Source organism: Dasypus novemcinctus, chromosome 1, assembly GCF_030445035.2.
Source record: "Dasypus novemcinctus isolate mDasNov1 chromosome 1, mDasNov1.1.hap2, whole genome shotgun sequence".
NCBI lineage: Eukaryota > Metazoa > Chordata > Mammalia > Cingulata > Dasypodidae > Dasypus > Dasypus novemcinctus.
In genome coordinates this window covers 92,193,646-92,202,371 of record NC_080673.1, presented here as the reverse complement: position 1 = coordinate 92,202,371, position 8,726 = coordinate 92,193,646, and positions in this window count along the sequence as shown.

The window sequence follows — 8,726 nt, the reverse complement described above, 5'->3', positions numbered from 1 at the left end:
AAGTAACACTTCCCTCTGTTTTCTGGACACTAAAATTAATTCTAGGTGGTCTAAAATGTAAAAATAATACATCTGTATGAATCTATATATGAAACATTTTATACGGGAATGGGGAGGTACAATTCTAAGCATGAAAAAGTAATGAAATAATCAAAACACTAAAGCAGAACAGATTCTATAAAAATAGAAAACTTCAGCATTCCAAAAAGATAATTGGCAAGTCATGCAAAAGTCCTGTACTAGCCTTGACAAAAATGTAATATCCTCCGTATATAAAGTGTTTATGGAAGAATGCTCCAATTAAAAAAAAATAGGCAAAAGATACAAAAAATTTACTACAAATGGACAATAAACATTAAAAAATGTTCAGACTTCACAAAAAATGCTAATAGGACAAGATACCATTTTTCAATCACTGAATTTTTTTTTCTTTATTAGAGAAGTTGTGGGTTTACAGAACAATCATGCATAAAATACAGGATTCCCGTATACCACCCTATATTAATAACTTGCATTGGTGTGTAACATTTGTTACAATTGATGAAAACGTATTTCTAGAATTATACTATTAACTGTAGTCCATGGTTTGACTTAGGGTTCACTGTTGGTGTAGCTTGGTTCCACAGATTTTTTAAATTTTTATTTATTAACATATTTACAACCTAACATTTCCCCTTTGAACCACATTCAGATATATACTTCACAGCTGTTAATTATGTTCACGATGTTATGCTACTATCACCACCATCCATTACCAAAACATCCCCATTGTTCCAAATAGGAGCCCTGTACATTTTAAGCCTTAACCTTCCATTCCTTATCCCCACAGTATCCCCTGAGAAGCTATATTCTAGATTCTGACCCTATGAGCTTGCTTATTCTAATTATTTCATATCAGTGAGATCATATAGTATTTGTCCTTTTGTGTCTGGCTTATTTCATTCAACATGATGTACTTCAAGATTCACTGATATTGCCTCATATATCAGAGCTTCATTCTTTTTATGGTTAAATAATATCCCATCATATGTATTTACCACATTTTGTTTATCCATTCATTGGTTGATAGTATACTTGGGTTGCTCCACCTTTTGGCAATTGTGAATAATGCTATGAACATCGGTGTATAGATATCTGTTTGAATCCCTGCTTTCAGTTCTTTTGGGTATATATCTAGTAGCAGGATTGCAAGGTCATGTGGTAATTCTTTACTTAACTTTCTGAGGAACCCCCAAACTGTCTTCCACAGTGGCTGCACCGTTAACATTGCCATCATCAGTGAATGAGTATTCCTATTTCTTCACATCATCTCCAACACTTGTAATTTTCCATTTTAAAAAAAATAGCAACCATTCTAATAGGTATGAAATGGTATCTCATTGTACCTTTGATTTGCATTTACCTAAAGGCTAATCATCTTCTCATGTGCTTTTTGGTCATTTGTATCTCTTCTTTAGAGAAATGTCTATTCCAGTCTTTTACCCATCTTTAAATTGGCTTGTTTTCCTTTTGTTTTTAAGTTGAAGTCTTTATAGATTCTGGATAATAAACCCTTATTGGATATGTGGTTTCCAAATATTTTCCCCCATTGTGTAGGTTGTTGTTTTACTTACATGATAATGTTCTTTGAGGCACTAAAGCTTTTAATTTTTATGAGGTCCCATTTATCTATTTTTTCTTTTGTTGCTTGTACTTTTGCTGTAAAGTGTTTAAAACCATTGCTTAACTCAAGAGCCTAAAGACTTCCTACATTTTTTTCTAGGAGTTTTATAGTTCTGGTTATTATATTTAGATGTTTGAACCATTTTGAGTTGATTTTTTAAAAAATATTTATTTTCTTTATTTCTCTCCTCTCCCCCCGCCCCCTTGTCTGTTCTCTGAACATTTGCTGCATGTTCTTCTTTGTCCACTTCTGTTGTTGTCAGCGGCACGGGAATCTGTGTTTCTTTTTGTTGCGTCATCTTGTTGTGTCCACTCTCCGTGTGTGCGGCACCATTCCTGGGCAGGCTGAACATTCTTTCGCACTGGGCAGCTCTCCTTACGGGGCACACTCCTTGCACGTGGGGCTCCCCTACGCGGGGGACATCCCTGCGTGGCACGGCACTCCTTGCACACATCAGCACTGCACATGGGCTAGCTCCACACGGGTCAAGGAGGCCCGGGGTTTGAACTGTGGACCTCCCATGTGGTAGACGGACGCCCTAACCACTGGACCACGTCCGCTTCCCTTGAGTTGATTTTTATATAAGGTAGAGGTATGGGGTCCTCCTTTCTTTTTGCAAATGAAGATCCAGTTTTCCCAGCACCATTTGTTGAAGAGACTATTCTTTCCCTTTGCCCCCTTGTCAAAAGTCAGTTGGCCAGATGTGTGAGGATTGATTTCTAAGCTCTCAGTTCTATTCCATTGGTCTATATGTCTGTCCTTGTGTCAGTACCATACTGATTTGATTACTGTGGCTTTGTAATAAGTTTTAAGATTGGGAAGTTTGAGTTCTCCAACTTCATTCTTCTTTTACAAGATGGCGTTGGATATTCAGGACCCATATAAATTTATATTCCATATAAATTTTGTGGTTGGTTTTTCCATTTCTGCAAAAAAGATTATTAGAGGCAAGCAGTTGCAGCTCAACTGATAGAGCATCAGCCTACCTACCATATGGAGGGTCCACAGTTTTATACCCAGGGCCTCCTGACCTGTGATGAGCTGGCCCATGCACAGTGCTGCCGTGTGCAAGGAGTGCTGTGCCACGCAGGGGTGCCCCCCACGTAGGTGTGCCGCATGTGCAAGGAGTGCACCCCACAATGAGAGCTGCCCCATGCAAAACGAGTGCAGCCTGCCCAGGAGTGGTGCCGCACACAGAGAGCTGACACAGCAAGATGATACAACAAAAAAACGACACAGTTTTCCAGTGCTGCATGACAAGAATGCAAGCTGACACAGAAGAACACACAGCAAATGGACACAGAGAGCAGACAATGGGGGGAAGGGGAGAGAAATAAATAAAACAAATCTTAAAAAAAAATAGATTATTATAACTCAACAATTGACTTTTAAGGATTTTTTTAAAAAAGGAAAATAGCAAGTATTGATAAGGGAGAAGCATTCATACATTGCTATAAGCAATATAGACTAGAACCACATTTCTGGAGAAAATAAGAATATGCACTAAGATTTTTAAAGTATTTGTTTCTAAATTCGATGTGGGGCGGCGGACTTGGCCCAGTGGTTAGGGCGTCCGTCTACCACATGGGAGGTCCGCGGTTCAAACCCCTGGCCTCCTTGACCTGTGTGGAGCTGGCCCATGTGCAGTGTTGATGCACGCAAGGAGTGCCCTGCCATGCAGGGGCATCCCCCGCGTAGGGGAGCCCCACGTGCAAGGAGTGCCCCATAAAGAGAGCCACCCAGCGCGAAAGAAAGAGCAGCCTGCCCAGGAATGGTGCCACACACACGGAGAGCTGACACAACAAGATGACACAAAAAGATGACGCAACAAGAAGAAACACAGATTCCCGTGCCGCTGACAACAACAGAAGTGGACAAAGAAGATGCAGCAAATAGACACAGAGAACAGACAACCAGGGTGGGGGGTGGGGGGTAGGGGAGAGAAATAAATAAATAAATAAATCTTTAAAATAAATAAATAAATAAATTCGATGTGGGATCCTAGATTGGGTCCTAGAACAGAATAATATTAGTGGAAAATCTGATGAAATCCAAATAAAGTCTGAGCTCAGGTAATGGTATCATACCAATGTTAATTTCTTAGTTTCCATGAATATACCATGTAATATGTTAACCTTAGGGAAAGTTAGGTAAAGGGAATATGCGAATGCTTTGTACCATCCTTGCAACATTTCTATAAATCTAAAATCCTCCTCCCCCCATTCATTTAAAGAAGTATTTATCATTTGGCCCAATAAACTCTACTTCTAAGAAATTATCTATGGGAAATAACCAGAGCTAAAAATCATTTTGGATTAGTTATTCATTATAGTGTTATATTTGATAGCAAATCAGAAAAGAAATGGAAAGAAAAGTGAAAAATCAATAATCCAAATGCTCAACACTAATGGGTCCCTTTCAGTCACACATAAAATAGTTATGAGATCCTTTGGAGACTTTACAGTGAACAAAATTGAGATCACTTTAGGAGCTTAATCCCTGCGAGGGAAAAAGAGACAATGAAAAAGAAATATGAAATATGTAGCAAATACAATAAGTGTTAAGCAGAGAAACAAGCCTGGGAAGGGTATGCAGAATATCAGCAAGGGGTTGTAATTTCAGGTGGGGAGGCCAGAAAAAGCTTCACCTGGAAGGTGATTTTTAAGTGTAGAAGGCCCAAGGGAAGAGAGAAGGTGAGTCCCGCAGCTTTCTGAGGAAAGAACATTCTCGGAAAAGGCAAGGTCCCAAGGCGGAAGTGTGCCCGGGCTGTTTGAGGAAAAATAGACCAATAGGATGTCTGGAGCGTAGTAGTGGGAGAGGAGATGGTAAAGGAGGGGAGGGGAAGACAGATCTTAATGACCTTGGCTTTGATCTAAGTGAGATGGGAGCCATGGGAGATTTTTTTACTAAAAAAGGGACATGAGCTGATTTGCGATTTAATAAGATTGTTCTGATGGCTGTGTTGAGAATAGTTAGAAAGGGGAAGGATGGAATAATAGAATCTTAACCAACAATTGAATATTATTCGAAATAGTACCTAGTAACATGAAAAGTGTTTAAAATATTACAATATAATTTTAAAAAGGAAGACACAAATATAAATATACTATGATCCCTCTTTCTAAAAACAATTATAGACTGGCAGGACTTTGGGTAGTAAAATTATGATAGGTTCTTATTTTCCTCTTAATTCTTTTCTATGTTTCTCAAATTTTCCATAATGAATGTTTATTTCTTTAAAAAATAACTAATGTCCTAGCAGACTGTGAATTATCTTAAGGAATTGAGTTATGATTGTGATTTATTTTTAAAGCATAGACCCTATGCTTTTCAGGATACTTTAATATTCACCTGTAAAGTAAAAACCTATTATCTCTTAATAATGCACACTGAACATTTTTAATTGAAAACTTCTGTATTCTAAATGATGATGGCCTAGGGTTTTTTAATTACAGAATTTTAGAGATTATGTAATTTAGTCTCATATGAGATTAGGCAATAGAGGGAACAGATGGAAATCACCAACCCAAATTAGATCCAGAACTAGAACCTAAATGTTCAGCCCTAAATGATTTGATTCCACCGTATTGTCAAGGAAAATTGGGAGCAACATACCAAATCGTAAAGCCATCCTAGCCATCTAAAACAATCAATGGTAGAGTTCTTACTTCCTATTGTTTCACACACCTAGGTTAAATAGTATAGTTTAAAATATGTCTATTTCAAGCTATTCATTTCGTCACTTAAGAAATATGTTGAGGGAGCAGATGTGGCTCTAGTGATTGAGCGCCTGCTTCCCACATGGGAAGTCCCAGGTTTGGTTCCTGGTGCCTCCTAAAAACAAAAAAACAAACAACAGCAAACAAACCAAAAAATCAACTCAGGGAAATGGGTGTGGCTCAGGCCATTCACTGGGCACTCGCTTTCCATGTGGGAGGTCCTGGGTTCAAGTCAGAGTGCCTCCTGGAGAAGGTGAGCTAACAATGAGCAGAACCATCTGAGGGCAGGGAGGAGATAAATGTAAATAAACAAACAACAACAACAACAAGAAAGGGAAACGAACTGAGGGGAGCCAATGTGGCTCAGTGGTTGAGCTCCAGTTTCCCACATACAAGGTCCTAGGTTCAATCTCTGGCCGCCGTACCTAAAATAATAATAATAATAATAATAATAATAAAAGAAATATGTTGAATGGCTAGTTGAATGGCCAAGTATTGTTCAAAACTTTAAAATGAAGAATTTTAACTAAATGAAAAATATGCTTGCAGTTTCTTCTCATATATACACTTAATAAAAGGAAAAAAAGCCTAAGGAATCTTCCTTAGCATTAAAAAGTGCTGGATTTTAAGCATGCTAGAAAACTGTAATTTTAAAAAAGCTCTTTGCTGCTCTCTTGTGGAGAAAAATTATTCTATTTTAAAAAATCTTAAAGGCAAGAGTTACGTGGAAGTTACAAGATATTTCCTCTTTGGGGGCCTGGGATTAGCTAGTTAGGTGAGCAGGCAGGGCGTAAGACCACTTTGCTTGATGAACTATAAGTTCTTTCTGCTCTGCAAATAAAAAGTGTAATTATAAGGAAAACAATAGAGGCTGGCTCCTTTCAGGAATCATCCCATCGTGTGTAATGATTAAGTTGTAGAAAGAAACTCCTAAGGGACTAGAAATGAAGCTGGTAGTGAGAGTAACTAAAGCACTTATGAGGAGCCAGGTAGGAAGCCGGGCACGGTGGGATAAGGAGACAGGATTAGGAGGGCGGCAGATCTCAGACCCAGGCCCCATCCATGCCACTAACTGGCCATATGGCCTCTCTGGGCCTTGATTTCCTCATCTGTTAAAAGATTTGAATTGCTGATCTCGCAAGTCTTGGCCTAACCTGACTAGTCCATCCTTGCAGCTTCCTACACTGGTAATCTAATATCCCCTTGTCCCCTCTCCATCTCATCAGCCTCAGCTCTGCCAGGCGTAAGGCGTTGAATAGTCTCTAGGAATCTCCCATCTTCCTGCTTCTTCTGCTGTCTATCTACAGGAATAAGTGTAGGGGTGGAAAGAGCACTGGCCTGGAGTGGAGGGCCCTACGTTGACCCTGGGCTAGAGTTCTGATTCTGCAAATGCTTTTCTGCATAACCTTTGGCAGACACTTAACTTCTTTGGTCCTTTGGTCCTTGATTTTCTCAGCTGTCCCAGCATTGAGTTTAACAGTGGTTTTTCAACTTTTGTATTATTTTAGAATCACCTGGGGAGTTTGCTAGAAATACAGGTGCCAGGATCCTTCCCAACCCAATTAAATCAGAATTCCAGAGGGTTGGGCCTGAGCATCAGTAGTCGTAAATAGTGCCATGTCTAAATAAAGTGTGCTTATAAAAACAAAGGGCCAATATAGACCAAACAAACTTGATATCAGATATCAAAACTCCTTATAAAAATACAATAAACACCAGGTGTGATATTGGCACAGAGATAAACAAATAGACCAAAGGAACAAACCCACGCATGTAGGAGCATCTGATTTGTTACAATGCCATTGTAATATGGTGGCAAAAGGATAGGATTTTCAATAAATGGTGTTTCATCAATTGGATAGCAACACAGAAATAAATGAACCCTGACCCTGTATTTCACACTACATATAAAAATCAGTTCTGTAGGGGTAATGTACCTAAATGTGAAAAGTAAAACAATAACTCTCCTAAAAAATAGCAGAAACATATCTTTATGACTTTGTGTAGTGTGGTATAGCCAGCCTCTAAGCTGACCCCTAGTGATCCCTTCGTGTAGTTCCCTTCCATGATGAATAGGGCTGACCTGTGTAACCACTAGGATATTGAGGAAAGGATGATGTGTAACTTCATTTATGCCTTTAAGTCATTAAAAGCATCGTGGCTCAGGCTTTGCTCTCTTTTGGATCACTTGCTCTGGGGAAAGCCAACTTCTGTGAGAACACTCAAGCAGCCCTATGCAGAATTCCATATGACAAGGAACTGAGTGTTCCTGCCAAGGGCCAGCACTAACTCACTAGGTATGTGAGCGAGCCACATTGGAAATGGATCCTCAAGCCCCAAGCAAGCCTGGCGCACATCTTGGCCTCAACCTCAGCCAGAGACCCCGAAGGCAGAACTACTCAGTTGAATTGCTCCCAACCTTCTGACCCATAGGAACTATGAATTAATAAATGTTTGTTTTCAGCCCCAAAGTTTTAAGGTAATTTGTTATGCAGCATTAGGTAACTATTATAGATTTTGGTACTGAAAATAGGTTGTTGCTATAACAAAAACTGAAAATATGGTGGTAGCTTTGTAACTAGGCTGTGGTGGAAACTGGAAGGACTTTGAAGAGAACATTAATGAAAGCTTGAAGACACTGGAAGAAACTGGAGAAACAAGGTGGCTTTTGAGGAAACTGCAAGGGAGGACTTAAAAGAAAGAAAAGAAAGGGAATCTACAAAGCTACAGTGGTCAAAACTGCATGGTATTGGCACAAGGATAGACATACTGACCAATGGACTGAAACAGAGTTTTGATATAGGTCCCCAGATATACAGTCACCTGATATTTGACAAGGCCACCAAGTCCACTCAACTGGGAGAGAATGACCTCTTCAACAAATGGTGCTTGGAGAACTGGATATCCATGTCCAAAAGACTGAGAGAGGAATACCACCTCACACCTTACACAAAAATTAACTCAAGATGGATCAAAGATATAAAATAAGAGCCAAGACCATAAAGATCTTGGAAGATAGTGTAGGGAATCATCTATCTACAGGATCGTGTATTAGGAAATGGTTTCATGAATTTTACACACAAAGCATGAGCAATGAAAGAAAAAATACATAAATGGGACCTCCTCAAAATTAAAAATTTTGCATTTCAAAGATGTTTGTCAAGAAAGTGAAAAGACAGCTTACTCAATGGGAGAAAATATTTGGTAACATATTTCTGTTAGGGGCCTAATATCCAGCATATATAAAGAAATCCTACACCTTGAAAATAAAAAGACAAACAACCCATTTAAAAAATGGGCAAGTGATTTGAACAGACACTTCTCCAAAGAAGAAATACAAATAG